This window comes from Anomaloglossus baeobatrachus, unplaced genomic scaffold (assembly GCF_048569485.1).
Source record: "Anomaloglossus baeobatrachus isolate aAnoBae1 unplaced genomic scaffold, aAnoBae1.hap1 Scaffold_739, whole genome shotgun sequence".
Taxonomy (NCBI): Eukaryota; Metazoa; Chordata; class Amphibia; order Anura; family Aromobatidae; genus Anomaloglossus; species Anomaloglossus baeobatrachus.
This window is the reverse complement of record NW_027445117.1, coordinates 79,178-94,332: the sequence shown is the minus strand read 5'-3', so window position 1 is coordinate 94,332 and position 15,155 is coordinate 79,178. Positions and strand designations below refer to the sequence as shown.

Here is a 15,155-nt window from a genome sequence, read left to right as displayed (position 1 = left end):
GAATGGAATAGATCCCTTTTGGACAAAGTGGATTCACCTGCTGCTGCAGTGACCACAGGTGTGATAAGATCTAGAATTGGCATCTGGTGCGATCTCTCCGCTTCCACTCCAAAGAAAGTTACCTGTTTATTCCTATCATGCATTGGTTTTTGGGGTTTTCTTTGAGTAATGATGATCTCTTTAGTAGTCTGTTGGCGCCCTCTCCTGGAGGAATAGTTTGCTTGCTCTTGGACATTCTAAAAGAGAGGTCATGATAGACATTGAGCTTCTGAGCTCAATTGGGGACAGTCATGGGTGATGAATGTTTGCAACCTACTGCGAAGCCTCATACCGCAATATAAGGAACGTCAAATACTAAGAAAGGGCGGCCTATGAAAGAATTACTACTTTCAATAAGTACACTTAAACGGCTAATTGGGAATAGAAAAACTGTAAAAAGCCCTCTGAGAAAGCCCCCCTCTAACCTTTGATAGTAAGCTTTTCTGTAGTCTGCCTGTTGATGTATTTTCCGTTTGAACTGTGCACAACATGAAGAGACGGAACACTGGCGGCTTGTCACAATGCCCCCCGATGACATCACAATAGCGCTGCTGCCTAGAAAACAAGCTGCGCAGAAGAAGTTGTTCTTTGGGTGGGAGGGTGGGCTAGTGGAAGGAGGGGGCAATCTCTTTTTTTCCCGGGTGGTAGGGGGATGACAGGAGAAGGGAAGCGGGTGGTGAGAAAGGTACAGAGGGCAGGGTTTGGGGGCTGGGAAGGAAAGGGAAAAGATTAGGGTTTGGGGATGATGAAAGGGCTTTCTACGGGTAAGGATGGCAAAGGGTGGCAGTGACGGAAAGTCAGGCAACCTGTCCTGTCCGTCTTTTTGTATCGTGAATTGGAAAGACTGCAAGGGGGAGGGGAGTTGCTTGCGCCCTAAAGGAGGAGTTATTCAGATTCATTGCAGTGGGCGGCGGCTGCAAAACGCACCATTCTTCTTGTTTTTGCTCTGCAAAGCAGCCTTTTCAAGGGTTGGCTTGGGTGACAAAATGTCTTGTGTAGGCGTGGGTTTGTCTCCCTCTCGCTCTCTCTCCCTAAGATGTGTCCGGCATAGGCCAGGGTGCCACTCGAGGCCCAAACCAATTCTGGTTATCGCTTCTCGGCCTTTTGGCTAAGATCAAGTGTAGTATCTGTTCTTATCAGTTTAATATCTGATACGTCCCCTATCTGGGGACCATATATTAAATGGATTTTTAGAACAGGGAGATGGAAAAAGAGCTTGCTCTGTCCACTCCACGCATTGACCTGGTATTGCAGTACCTCCAGGAACGGTGCACCCCTTCTTAACCCAGTTTCCAAAAGCAGAACTCAATTCACCTGATTCATATTAGCCCGATTTAATGAATTGGAAGAAAGCATACGTCTTCATATGCACCTCAATTTGGCCCATTCACTTTTCACACTTCCTCCTTTTGTTTTTTATCTTTCACACTTTTGACTTTCTTTATTCATCCAAATAGCAAACTCATCACCACTCAACCTGACCAACTCGGCTATGTCCCCGTGCTGCAGTTCTCTGTCTTATCTAGATCATTTGCAATTGAATGGAATAGATCCCTTTTGGACAAAGTGGATTCACCTGCTGCTGCAGTGACCACAGGTGTGATAAGATCTAGAATTGGCATCTGGTGCGATCTCTCCGCTTCCACTCCAAAGAAAGTTACCTGTTTATTCCTATCATGCATTGGTTTTTGGGGTTTTCTTTGAGTAATGATGATCTCTTTAGTAGTCTGTTGGCGCCCTCTCCTGGAGGAATAGTTTGCTTGCTCTTGGACATTCTAAAAGAGAGGTCATGATAGACATTGAGCTTCTGAGCTCAATTGGGGACAGTCATGGGTGATGAATGTTTGCAACCTACTGCGAAGCCTCATACCGCAATATAAGGAACGTCAAATACTAAGAAAGGGCGGCCTATGAAAGAATTACTACTTTCAATAAGTACACTTAAACGGCTAATTGGGAATAGAAAAACTGTAAAAAGCCCTCTGAGAAAGCCCCCCTCTAACCTTTGATAGTAAGCTTTTCTGTAGTCTGCCTGTTGATGTATTTTCCGTTTGAACTGTGCACAACATGAAGAGACGGAACACTGGCGGCTTGTCACAATGCCCCCCGATGACATCACAATAGCGCTGCTGCCTAGAAAACAAGCTGCGCAGAAGAAGTTGTTCTTTGGGTGGGAGGGTGGGCTAGTGGAAGGAGGGGGCAATCTCTTTTTTTCCCGGGTGGTAGGGGGATGACAGGAGAAGGGAAGCGGGTGGTGAGAAAGGTACAGAGGGCAGGGTTTGGGGGCTGGGAAGGAAAGGGAAAAGATTAGGGTTTGGGGATGATGAAAGGGCTTTCTACGGGTAAGGATGGCAAAGGGTGGCAGTGACGGAAAGTCAGGCAACCTGTCCTGTCCGTCTTTTTGTATCGTGAATTGGAAAGACTGCAAGGGGGAGGGGAGTTGCTTGCGCCCTAAAGGAGGAGTTATTCAGATTCATTGCAGTGGGCGGCGGCTGCAAAACGCACCATTCTTCTTGTTTTTGCTCTGCAAAGCAGCCTTTTCAAGGGTTGGCTTGGGTGACAAAATGTCTTGTGTAGGCGTGGGTTTGTCTCCCTCTCGCTCTCTCTCCCTAAGATGTGTCCGGCATAGGCCAGGGTGCCACTCGAGGCCCAAACCAATTCTGGTTATCGCTTCTCGGCCTTTTGGCTAAGATCAAGTGTAGTATCTGTTCTTATCAGTTTAATATCTGATACGTCCCCTATCTGGGGACCATATATTAAATGGATTTTTAGAACAGGGAGATGGAAAAAGAGCTTGCTCTGTCCACTCCACGCATTGACCTGGTATTGCAGTACCTCCAGGAACGGTGCACCCCTTCTTAACCCAGTTTCCAAAAGCAGAACTCAATTCACCTGATTCATATTAGCCCGATTTAATGAATTGGAAGAAAGCATACGTCTTCATATGCACCTCAATTTGGCCCATTCACTTTTCACACTTCCTCCTTTTGTTTTTTATCTTTCACACTTTTGACTTTCTTTATTCATCCAAATAGCAAACTCATCACCACTCAACCTGACCAACTCGGCTATGTCCCCGTGCTGCAGTTCTCTGTCTTATCTAGATCATTTGCAATTGAATGGAATAGATCCCTTTTGGACAAAGTGGATTCACCTGCTGCTGCAGTGACCACAGGTGTGATAAGATCTAGAATTGGCATCTGGTGCGATCTCTCCGCTTCCACTCCAAAGAAAGTTACCTGTTTATTCCTATCATGCATTGGTTTTTGGGGTTTTCTTTGAGTAATGATGATCTCTTTAGTAGTCTGTTGGCGCCCTCTCCTGGAGGAATAGTTTGCTTGCTCTTGGACATTCTAAAAGAGAGGTCATGATAGACATTGAGCTTCTGAGCTCAATTGGGGACAGTCATGGGTGATGAATGTTTGCAACCTACTGCGAAGCCTCATACCGCAATATAAGGAACGTCAAATACTAAGAAAGGGCGGCCTATGAAAGAATTACTACTTTCAATAAGTACACTTAAACGGCTAATTGGGAATAGAAAAACTGTAAAAAGCCCTCTGAGAAAGCCCCCCTCTAACCTTTGATAGTAAGCTTTTCTGTAGTCTGCCTGTTGATGTATTTTCCGTTTGAACTGTGCACAACATGAAGAGACGGAACACTGGCGGCTTGTCACAATGCCCCCCGATGACATCACAATAGCGCTGCTGCCTAGAAAACAAGCTGCGCAGAAGAAGTTGTTCTTTGGGTGGGAGGGTGGGCTAGTGGAAGGAGGGGGCAATCTCTTTTTTTCCCGGGTGGTAGGGGGATGACAGGAGAAGGGAAGCGGGTGGTGAGAAAGGTACAGAGGGCAGGGTTTGGGGGCTGGGAAGGAAAGGGAAAAGATTAGGGTTTGGGGATGATGAAAGGGCTTTCTACGGGTAAGGATGGCAAAGGGTGGCAGTGACGGAAAGTCAGGCAACCTGTCCTGTCCGTCTTTTTGTATCGTGAATTGGAAAGACTGCAAGGGGGAGGGGAGTTGCTTGCGCCCTAAAGGAGGAGTTATTCAGATTCATTGCAGTGGGCGGCGGCTGCAAAACGCACCATTCTTCTTGTTTTTGCTCTGCAAAGCAGCCTTTTCAAGGGTTGGCTTGGGTGACAAAATGTCTTGTGTAGGCGTGGGTTTGTCTCCCTCTCGCTCTCTCTCCCTAAGATGTGTCCGGCATAGGCCAGGGTGCCACTCGAGGCCCAAACCAATTCTGGTTATCGCTTCTCGGCCTTTTGGCTAAGATCAAGTGTAGTATCTGTGCACAGCGCCTGTTGGTTGCCCTGGAGGATGACCTGAGGAACTCCGTCCCCAGAGGGAGCCTATCGTACCATTCCGTACTTTATGGACTCTTCCCTGGGACTCACACCGTTGGAGCCATCCAGGAGGCTTGGCGCCTTATGAACTGCTTTAAGGACGCTATTTGGGTCGCCAGGAACCGGCTCATCTTGAAGAGGGAGAGGATGTCTATCCAGGATTGCCGCAGGCTGATCCACAGCCTGCTCAGAGACTATTCCATTATGGACAGTCCGGACGACAGCGCCGAGGAGGAGGTTTAGACCTCTTCCATGCCCCCTCCCTCCTTTTCCCGTTATGTGCGTCTTTCAATAAAGCTTCGGGCCTGTGATTTCCCCACCCTATCCCCCTTTTCCCCTACCCCCATCCCCCAATCGCCGGTTCGTCGTTATTTATTGTCTAACTTTTTCTTTCAGCTTGAGTGTTATGGATAAGCATAGGAGTGTGATGTATAGTTTAGTGCGTCGTACTCTATGGCTATGTAAGAAGGATTGTATAGTTCTGTGTGTACGGGGCTGCGGCACTGTACACGGTTTGTTACCTTTTTGTGAGTAGTGCATGATAATAAAGATGCTGTTAAATCAAAAAATCTGTTCTTATCAGTTTAATATCTGATACGTCCCCTATCTGGGGACCATATATTAAATGGATTTTTAGAACAGGGAGATGGAAAAAGAGCTTGCTCTGTCCACTCCACGCATTGACCTGGTATTGCAGTACCTCCAGGAACGGTGCACCCCTTCTTAACCCAGTTTCCAAAAGCAGAACTCAATTCACCTGATTCATATTAGCCCGATTTAATGAATTGGAAGAAAGCATACGTCTTCATATGCACCTCAATTTGGCCCATTCACTTTTCACACTTCCTCCTTTTGTTTTTTATCTTTCACACTTTTGACTTTCTTTATTCATCCAAATAGCAAACTCATCACCACTCAACCTGACCAACTCGGCTATGTCCCCGTGCTGCAGTTCTCTGTCTTATCTAGATCATTTGCAATTGAATGGAATAGATCCCTTTTGGACAAAGTGGATTCACCTGCTGCTGCAGTGACCACAGGTGTGATAAGATCTAGAATTGGCATCTGGTGCGATCTCTCCGCTTCCACTCCAAAGAAAGTTACCTGTTTATTCCTATCATGCATTGGTTTTTGGGGTTTTCTTTGAGTAATGATGATCTCTTTAGTAGTCTGTTGGCGCCCTCTCCTGGAGGAATAGTTTGCTTGCTCTTGGACATTCTAAAAGAGAGGTCATGATAGACATTGAGCTTCTGAGCTCAATTGGGGACAGTCATGGGTGATGAATGTTTGCAACCTACTGCGAAGCCTCATACCGCAATATAAGGAACGTCAAATACTAAGAAAGGGCGGCCTATGAAAGAATTACTACTTTCAATAAGTACACTTAAACGGCTAATTGGGAATAGAAAAACTGTAAAAAGCCCTCTGAGAAAGCCCCCCTCTAACCTTTGATAGTAAGCTTTTCTGTAGTCTGCCTGTTGATGTATTTTCCGTTTGAACTGTGCACAACATGAAGAGACGGAACACTGGCGGCTTGTCACAATGCCCCCCGATGACATCACAATAGCGCTGCTGCCTAGAAAACAAGCTGCGCAGAAGAAGTTGTTCTTTGGGTGGGAGGGTGGGCTAGTGGAAGGAGGGGGCAATCTCTTTTTTTCCCGGGTGGTAGGGGGATGACAGGAGAAGGGAAGCGGGTGGTGAGAAAGGTACAGAGGGCAGGGTTTGGGGGCTGGGAAGGAAAGGGAAAAGATTAGGGTTTGGGGATGATGAAAGGGCTTTCTACGGGTAAGGATGGCAAAGGGTGGCAGTGACGGAAAGTCAGGCAACCTGTCCTGTCCGTCTTTTTGTATCGTGAATTGGAAAGACTGCAAGGGGGAGGGGAGTTGCTTGCGCCCTAAAGGAGGAGTTATTCAGATTCATTGCAGTGGGCGGCGGCTGCAAAACGCACCATTCTTCTTGTTTTTGCTCTGCAAAGCAGCCTTTTCAAGGGTTGGCTTGGGTGACAAAATGTCTTGTGTAGGCGTGGGTTTGTCTCCCTCTCGCTCTCTCTCCCTAAGATGTGTCCGGCATAGGCCAGGGTGCCACTCGAGGCCCAAACCAATTCTGGTTATCGCTTCTCGGCCTTTTGGCTAAGATCAAGTGTAGTATCTGTTCTTATCAGTTTAATATCTGATACGTCCCCTATCTGGGGACCATATATTAAATGGATTTTTAGAACAGGGAGATGGAAAAAGAGCTTGCTCTGTCCACTCCACGCATTGACCTGGTATTGCAGTACCTCCAGGAACGGTGCACCCCTTCTTAACCCAGTTTCCAAAAGCAGAACTCAATTCACCTGATTCATATTAGCCCGATTTAATGAATTGGAAGAAAGCATACGTCTTCATATGCACCTCAATTTGGCCCATTCACTTTTCACACTTCCTCCTTTTGTTTTTTATCTTTCACACTTTTGACTTTCTTTATTCATCCAAATAGCAAACTCATCACCACTCAACCTGACCAACTCGGCTATGTCCCCGTGCTGCAGTTCTCTGTCTTATCTAGATCATTTGCAATTGAATGGAATAGATCCCTTTTGGACAAAGTGGATTCACCTGCTGCTGCAGTGACCACAGGTGTGATAAGATCTAGAATTGGCATCTGGTGCGATCTCTCCGCTTCCACTCCAAAGAAAGTTACCTGTTTATTCCTATCATGCATTGGTTTTTGGGGTTTTCTTTGAGTAATGATGATCTCTTTAGTAGTCTGTTGGCGCCCTCTCCTGGAGGAATAGTTTGCTTGCTCTTGGACATTCTAAAAGAGAGGTCATGATAGACATTGAGCTTCTGAGCTCAATTGGGGACAGTCATGGGTGATGAATGTTTGCAACCTACTGCGAAGCCTCATACCGCAATATAAGGAACGTCAAATACTAAGAAAGGGCGGCCTATGAAAGAATTACTACTTTCAATAAGTACACTTAAACGGCTAATTGGGAATAGAAAAACTGTAAAAAGCCCTCTGAGAAAGCCCCCCTCTAACCTTTGATAGTAAGCTTTTCTGTAGTCTGCCTGTTGATGTATTTTCCGTTTGAACTGTGCACAACATGAAGAGACGGAACACTGGCGGCTTGTCACAATGCCCCCCGATGACATCACAATAGCGCTGCTGCCTAGAAAACAAGCTGCGCAGAAGAAGTTGTTCTTTGGGTGGGAGGGTGGGCTAGTGGAAGGAGGGGGCAATCTCTTTTTTTCCCGGGTGGTAGGGGGATGACAGGAGAAGGGAAGCGGGTGGTGAGAAAGGTACAGAGGGCAGGGTTTGGGGGCTGGGAAGGAAAGGGAAAAGATTAGGGTTTGGGGATGATGAAAGGGCTTTCTACGGGTAAGGATGGCAAAGGGTGGCAGTGACGGAAAGTCAGGCAACCTGTCCTGTCCGTCTTTTTGTATCGTGAATTGGAAAGACTGCAAGGGGGAGGGGAGTTGCTTGCGCCCTAAAGGAGGAGTTATTCAGATTCATTGCAGTGGGCGGCGGCTGCAAAACGCACCATTCTTCTTGTTTTTGCTCTGCAAAGCAGCCTTTTCAAGGGTTGGCTTGGGTGACAAAATGTCTTGTGTAGGCGTGGGTTTGTCTCCCTCTCGCTCTCTCTCCCTAAGATGTGTCCGGCATAGGCCAGGGTGCCACTCGAGGCCCAAACCAATTCTGGTTATCGCTTCTCGGCCTTTTGGCTAAGATCAAGTGTAGTATCTGTTCTTATCAGTTTAATATCTGATACGTCCCCTATCTGGGGACCATATATTAAATGGATTTTTAGAACAGGGAGATGGAAAAAGAGCTTGCTCTGTCCACTCCACGCATTGACCTGGTATTGCAGTACCTCCAGGAACGGTGCACCCCTTCTTAACCCAGTTTCCAAAAGCAGAACTCAATTCACCTGATTCATATTAGCCCGATTTAATGAATTGGAAGAAAGCATACGTCTTCATATGCACCTCAATTTGGCCCATTCACTTTTCACACTTCCTCCTTTTGTTTTTTATCTTTCACACTTTTGACTTTCTTTATTCATCCAAATAGCAAACTCATCACCACTCAACCTGACCAACTCGGCTATGTCCCCGTGCTGCAGTTCTCTGTCTTATCTAGATCATTTGCAATTGAATGGAATAGATCCCTTTTGGACAAAGTGGATTCACCTGCTGCTGCAGTGACCACAGGTGTGATAAGATCTAGAATTGGCATCTGGTGCGATCTCTCCGCTTCCACTCCAAAGAAAGTTACCTGTTTATTCCTATCATGCATTGGTTTTTGGGGTTTTCTTTGAGTAATGATGATCTCTTTAGTAGTCTGTTGGCGCCCTCTCCTGGAGGAATAGTTTGCTTGCTCTTGGACATTCTAAAAGAGAGGTCATGATAGACATTGAGCTTCTGAGCTCAATTGGGGACAGTCATGGGTGATGAATGTTTGCAACCTACTGCGAAGCCTCATACCGCAATATAAGGAACGTCAAATACTAAGAAAGGGCGGCCTATGAAAGAATTACTACTTTCAATAAGTACACTTAAACGGCTAATTGGGAATAGAAAAACTGTAAAAAGCCCTCTGAGAAAGCCCCCCTCTAACCTTTGATAGTAAGCTTTTCTGTAGTCTGCCTGTTGATGTATTTTCCGTTTGAACTGTGCACAACATGAAGAGACGGAACACTGGCGGCTTGTCACAATGCCCCCCGATGACATCACAATAGCGCTGCTGCCTAGAAAACAAGCTGCGCAGAAGAAGTTGTTCTTTGGGTGGGAGGGTGGGCTAGTGGAAGGAGGGGGCAATCTCTTTTTTTCCCGGGTGGTAGGGGGATGACAGGAGAAGGGAAGCGGGTGGTGAGAAAGGTACAGAGGGCAGGGTTTGGGGGCTGGGAAGGAAAGGGAAAAGATTAGGGTTTGGGGATGATGAAAGGGCTTTCTACGGGTAAGGATGGCAAAGGGTGGCAGTGACGGAAAGTCAGGCAACCTGTCCTGTCCGTCTTTTTGTATCGTGAATTGGAAAGACTGCAAGGGGGAGGGGAGTTGCTTGCGCCCTAAAGGAGGAGTTATTCAGATTCATTGCAGTGGGCGGCGGCTGCAAAACGCACCATTCTTCTTGTTTTTGCTCTGCAAAGCAGCCTTTTCAAGGGTTGGCTTGGGTGACAAAATGTCTTGTGTAGGCGTGGGTTTGTCTCCCTCTCGCTCTCTCTCCCTAAGATGTGTCCGGCATAGGCCAGGGTGCCACTCGAGGCCCAAACCAATTCTGGTTATCGCTTCTCGGCCTTTTGGCTAAGATCAAGTGTAGTATCTGTTCTTATCAGTTTAATATCTGATACGTCCCCTATCTGGGGACCATATATTAAATGGATTTTTAGAACAGGGAGATGGAAAAAGAGCTTGCTCTGTCCACTCCACGCATTGACCTGGTATTGCAGTACCTCCAGGAACGGTGCACCCCTTCTTAACCCAGTTTCCAAAAGCAGAACTCAATTCACCTGATTCATATTAGCCCGATTTAATGAATTGGAAGAAAGCATACGTCTTCATATGCACCTCAATTTGGCCCATTCACTTTTCACACTTCCTCCTTTTGTTTTTTATCTTTCACACTTTTGACTTTCTTTATTCATCCAAATAGCAAACTCATCACCACTCAACCTGACCAACTCGGCTATGTCCCCGTGCTGCAGTTCTCTGTCTTATCTAGATCATTTGCAATTGAATGGAATAGATCCCTTTTGGACAAAGTGGATTCACCTGCTGCTGCAGTGACCACAGGTGTGATAAGATCTAGAATTGGCATCTGGTGCGATCTCTCCGCTTCCACTCCAAAGAAAGTTACCTGTTTATTCCTATCATGCATTGGTTTTTGGGGTTTTCTTTGAGTAATGATGATCTCTTTAGTAGTCTGTTGGCGCCCTCTCCTGGAGGAATAGTTTGCTTGCTCTTGGACATTCTAAAAGAGAGGTCATGATAGACATTGAGCTTCTGAGCTCAATTGGGGACAGTCATGGGTGATGAATGTTTGCAACCTACTGCGAAGCCTCATACCGCAATATAAGGAACGTCAAATACTAAGAAAGGGCGGCCTATGAAAGAATTACTACTTTCAATAAGTACACTTAAACGGCTAATTGGGAATAGAAAAACTGTAAAAAGCCCTCTGAGAAAGCCCCCCTCTAACCTTTGATAGTAAGCTTTTCTGTAGTCTGCCTGTTGATGTATTTTCCGTTTGAACTGTGCACAACATGAAGAGACGGAACACTGGCGGCTTGTCACAATGCCCCCCGATGACATCACAATAGCGCTGCTGCCTAGAAAACAAGCTGCGCAGAAGAAGTTGTTCTTTGGGTGGGAGGGTGGGCTAGTGGAAGGAGGGGGCAATCTCTTTTTTTCCCGGGTGGTAGGGGGATGACAGGAGAAGGGAAGCGGGTGGTGAGAAAGGTACAGAGGGCAGGGTTTGGGGGCTGGGAAGGAAAGGGAAAAGATTAGGGTTTGGGGATGATGAAAGGGCTTTCTACGGGTAAGGATGGCAAAGGGTGGCAGTGACGGAAAGTCAGGCAACCTGTCCTGTCCGTCTTTTTGTATCGTGAATTGGAAAGACTGCAAGGGGGAGGGGAGTTGCTTGCGCCCTAAAGGAGGAGTTATTCAGATTCATTGCAGTGGGCGGCGGCTGCAAAACGCACCATTCTTCTTGTTTTTGCTCTGCAAAGCAGCCTTTTCAAGGGTTGGCTTGGGTGACAAAATGTCTTGTGTAGGCGTGGGTTTGTCTCCCTCTCGCTCTCTCTCCCTAAGATGTGTCCGGCATAGGCCAGGGTGCCACTCGAGGCCCAAACCAATTCTGGTTATCGCTTCTCGGCCTTTTGGCTAAGATCAAGTGTAGTATCTGTTCTTATCAGTTTAATATCTGATACGTCCCCTATCTGGGGACCATATATTAAATGGATTTTTAGAACAGGGAGATGGAAAAAGAGCTTGCTCTGTCCACTCCACGCATTGACCTGGTATTGCAGTACCTCCAGGAACGGTGCACCCCTTCTTAACCCAGTTTCCAAAAGCAGAACTCAATTCACCTGATTCATATTAGCCCGATTTAATGAATTGGAAGAAAGCATACGTCTTCATATGCACCTCAATTTGGCCCATTCACTTTTCACACTTCCTCCTTTTGTTTTTTATCTTTCACACTTTTGACTTTCTTTATTCATCCAAATAGCAAACTCATCACCACTCAACCTGACCAACTCGGCTATGTCCCCGTGCTGCAGTTCTCTGTCTTATCTAGATCATTTGCAATTGAATGGAATAGATCCCTTTTGGACAAAGTGGATTCACCTGCTGCTGCAGTGACCACAGGTGTGATAAGATCTAGAATTGGCATCTGGTGCGATCTCTCCGCTTCCACTCCAAAGAAAGTTACCTGTTTATTCCTATCATGCATTGGTTTTTGGGGTTTTCTTTGAGTAATGATGATCTCTTTAGTAGTCTGTTGGCGCCCTCTCCTGGAGGAATAGTTTGCTTGCTCTTGGACATTCTAAAAGAGAGGTCATGATAGACATTGAGCTTCTGAGCTCAATTGGGGACAGTCATGGGTGATGAATGTTTGCAACCTACTGCGAAGCCTCATACCGCAATATAAGGAACGTCAAATACTAAGAAAGGGCGGCCTATGAAAGAATTACTACTTTCAATAAGTACACTTAAACGGCTAATTGGGAATAGAAAAACTGTAAAAAGCCCTCTGAGAAAGCCCCCCTCTAACCTTTGATAGTAAGCTTTTCTGTAGTCTGCCTGTTGATGTATTTTCCGTTTGAACTGTGCACAACATGAAGAGACGGAACACTGGCGGCTTGTCACAATGCCCCCCGATGACATCACAATAGCGCTGCTGCCTAGAAAACAAGCTGCGCAGAAGAAGTTGTTCTTTGGGTGGGAGGGTGGGCTAGTGGAAGGAGGGGGCAATCTCTTTTTTTCCCGGGTGGTAGGGGGATGACAGGAGAAGGGAAGCGGGTGGTGAGAAAGGTACAGAGGGCAGGGTTTGGGGGCTGGGAAGGAAAGGGAAAAGATTAGGGTTTGGGGATGATGAAAGGGCTTTCTACGGGTAAGGATGGCAAAGGGTGGCAGTGACGGAAAGTCAGGCAACCTGTCCTGTCCGTCTTTTTGTATCGTGAATTGGAAAGACTGCAAGGGGGAGGGGAGTTGCTTGCGCCCTAAAGGAGGAGTTATTCAGATTCATTGCAGTGGGCGGCGGCTGCAAAACGCACCATTCTTCTTGTTTTTGCTCTGCAAAGCAGCCTTTTCAAGGGTTGGCTTGGGTGACAAAATGTCTTGTGTAGGCGTGGGTTTGTCTCCCTCTCGCTCTCTCTCCCTAAGATGTGTCCGGCATAGGCCAGGGTGCCACTCGAGGCCCAAACCAATTCTGGTTATCGCTTCTCGGCCTTTTGGCTAAGATCAAGTGTAGTATCTGTTCTTATCAGTTTAATATCTGATACGTCCCCTATCTGGGGACCATATATTAAATGGATTTTTAGAACAGGGAGATGGAAAAAGAGCTTGCTCTGTCCACTCCACGCATTGACCTGGTATTGCAGTACCTCCAGGAACGGTGCACCCCTTCTTAACCCAGTTTCCAAAAGCAGAACTCAATTCACCTGATTCATATTAGCCCGATTTAATGAATTGGAAGAAAGCATACGTCTTCATATGCACCTCAATTTGGCCCATTCACTTTTCACACTTCCTCCTTTTGTTTTTTATCTTTCACACTTTTGACTTTCTTTATTCATCCAAATAGCAAACTCATCACCACTCAACCTGACCAACTCGGCTATGTCCCCGTGCTGCAGTTCTCTGTCTTATCTAGATCATTTGCAATTGAATGGAATAGATCCCTTTTGGACAAAGTGGATTCACCTGCTGCTGCAGTGACCACAGGTGTGATAAGATCTAGAATTGGCATCTGGTGCGATCTCTCCGCTTCCACTCCAAAGAAAGTTACCTGTTTATTCCTATCATGCATTGGTTTTTGGGGTTTTCTTTGAGTAATGATGATCTCTTTAGTAGTCTGTTGGCGCCCTCTCCTGGAGGAATAGTTTGCTTGCTCTTGGACATTCTAAAAGAGAGGTCATGATAGACATTGAGCTTCTGAGCTCAATTGGGGACAGTCATGGGTGATGAATGTTTGCAACCTACTGCGAAGCCTCATACCGCAATATAAGGAACGTCAAATACTAAGAAAGGGCGGCCTATGAAAGAATTACTACTTTCAATAAGTACACTTAAACGGCTAATTGGGAATAGAAAAACTGTAAAAAGCCCTCTGAGAAAGCCCCCCTCTAACCTTTGATAGTAAGCTTTTCTGTAGTCTGCCTGTTGATGTATTTTCCGTTTGAACTGTGCACAACATGAAGAGACGGAACACTGGCGGCTTGTCACAATGCCCCCCGATGACATCACAATAGCGCTGCTGCCTAGAAAACAAGCTGCGCAGAAGAAGTTGTTCTTTGGGTGGGAGGGTGGGCTAGTGGAAGGAGGGGGCAATCTCTTTTTTTCCCGGGTGGTAGGGGGATGACAGGAGAAGGGAAGCGGGTGGTGAGAAAGGTACAGAGGGCAGGGTTTGGGGGCTGGGAAGGAAAGGGAAAAGATTAGGGTTTGGGGATGATGAAAGGGCTTTCTACGGGTAAGGATGGCAAAGGGTGGCAGTGACGGAAAGTCAGGCAACCTGTCCTGTCCGTCTTTTTGTATCGTGAATTGGAAAGACTGCAAGGGGGAGGGGAGTTGCTTGCGCCCTAAAGGAGGAGTTATTCAGATTCATTGCAGTGGGCGGCGGCTGCAAAACGCACCATTCTTCTTGTTTTTGCTCTGCAAAGCAGCCTTTTCAAGGGTTGGCTTGGGTGACAAAATGTCTTGTGTAGGCGTGGGTTTGTCTCCCTCTCGCTCTCTCTCCCTAAGATGTGTCCGGCATAGGCCAGGGTGCCACTCGAGGCCCAAACCAATTCTGGTTATCGCTTCTCGGCCTTTTGGCTAAGATCAAGTGTAGTATCTGTTCTTATCAGTTTAATATCTGATACGTCCCCTATCTGGGGACCATATATTAAATGGATTTTTAGAACAGGGAGATGGAAAAAGAGCTTGCTCTGTCCACTCCACGCATTGACCTGGTATTGCAGTACCTCCAGGAACGGTGCACCCCTTCTTAACCCAGTTTCCAAAAGCAGAACTCAATTCACCTGATTCATATTAGCCCGATTTAATGAATTGGAAGAAAGCATACGTCTTCATATGCACCTCAATTTGGCCCATTCACTTTTCACACTTCCTCCTTTTGTTTTTTATCTTTCACACTTTTGACTTTCTTTATTCATCCAAATAGCAAACTCATCACCACTCAACCTGACCAACTCGGCTATGTCCCCGTGCTGCAGTTCTCTGTCTTATCTAGATCATTTGCAATTGAATGGAATAGATCCCTTTTGGACAAAGTGGATTCACCTGCTGCTGCAGTGACCACAGGTGTGATAAGATCTAGAATTGGCATCTGGTGCGATCTCTCCGCTTCCACTCCAAAGAAAGTTACCTGTTTATTCCTATCATGCATTGGTTTTTGGGGTTTTCTTTGAGTAATGATGATCTCTTTAGTAGTCTGTTGGCGCCCTCTCCTGGAGGAATAGTTTGCTTGCTCTTGGACATTCTAAAAGAGAGGTCATGATAGACATTGAGCTTCTGAGCTCAATTGGGGACAGTCATGGGTGATGAATGTTTGCAACCTACTGCGAAGCC

At 46.4% G+C, this 15,155-nt stretch overlaps 8 non-coding genes and 2 pseudogenes across 8 annotated transcripts; all 10 read left to right on the top strand.

Annotated features, from left to right (window-relative positions):
* The first annotated feature begins 1,127 nt into the window (after positions 1-1,127).
* On the top strand, positions 1,128-1,318 carry LOC142287656 (U2 spliceosomal RNA). Its single transcript, XR_012748601.1, has one exon. It is a non-coding gene; the product is annotated as a U2 spliceosomal RNA (small nuclear RNA).
* A 1,387-nt stretch (positions 1,319-2,705) lies between these two features.
* Positions 2,706-2,896, top strand: LOC142287655 (U2 spliceosomal RNA). Its single transcript, XR_012748600.1, has one exon. It is a non-coding gene; the product is annotated as a U2 spliceosomal RNA (small nuclear RNA).
* Positions 2,897-4,283: 1,387 nt separating this feature from the next.
* Positions 4,284-4,494, top strand: LOC142287605 (U2 spliceosomal RNA; annotated as a pseudogene).
* A 403-nt stretch (positions 4,495-4,897) lies between these two features.
* On the top strand, positions 4,898-5,102 carry LOC142287596 (U2 spliceosomal RNA; annotated as a pseudogene).
* A 1,387-nt stretch (positions 5,103-6,489) lies between these two features.
* On the top strand, positions 6,490-6,680 carry LOC142287654 (U2 spliceosomal RNA). The gene has a single exon (XR_012748599.1). It is a non-coding gene; the product is annotated as a U2 spliceosomal RNA (small nuclear RNA).
* A 1,387-nt stretch (positions 6,681-8,067) lies between these two features.
* LOC142287653 (U2 spliceosomal RNA) lies at positions 8,068-8,258 on the top strand. The gene has a single exon (XR_012748598.1). It is a non-coding gene; the product is annotated as a U2 spliceosomal RNA (small nuclear RNA).
* A 1,387-nt stretch (positions 8,259-9,645) lies between these two features.
* LOC142287651 (U2 spliceosomal RNA) lies at positions 9,646-9,836 on the top strand. Its single transcript, XR_012748596.1, has one exon. It is a non-coding gene; the product is annotated as a U2 spliceosomal RNA (small nuclear RNA).
* Positions 9,837-11,223: 1,387 nt separating this feature from the next.
* On the top strand, positions 11,224-11,414 carry LOC142287650 (U2 spliceosomal RNA). Its single transcript, XR_012748595.1, has one exon. It is a non-coding gene; the product is annotated as a U2 spliceosomal RNA (small nuclear RNA).
* A 1,387-nt stretch (positions 11,415-12,801) lies between these two features.
* LOC142287649 (U2 spliceosomal RNA) lies at positions 12,802-12,992 on the top strand. Its single transcript, XR_012748594.1, has one exon. It is a non-coding gene; the product is annotated as a U2 spliceosomal RNA (small nuclear RNA).
* Positions 12,993-14,379: 1,387 nt separating this feature from the next.
* LOC142287648 (U2 spliceosomal RNA) lies at positions 14,380-14,570 on the top strand. Its single transcript, XR_012748593.1, has one exon. It is a non-coding gene; the product is annotated as a U2 spliceosomal RNA (small nuclear RNA).
* Positions 14,571-15,155: the final 585 nt, after the last annotated feature.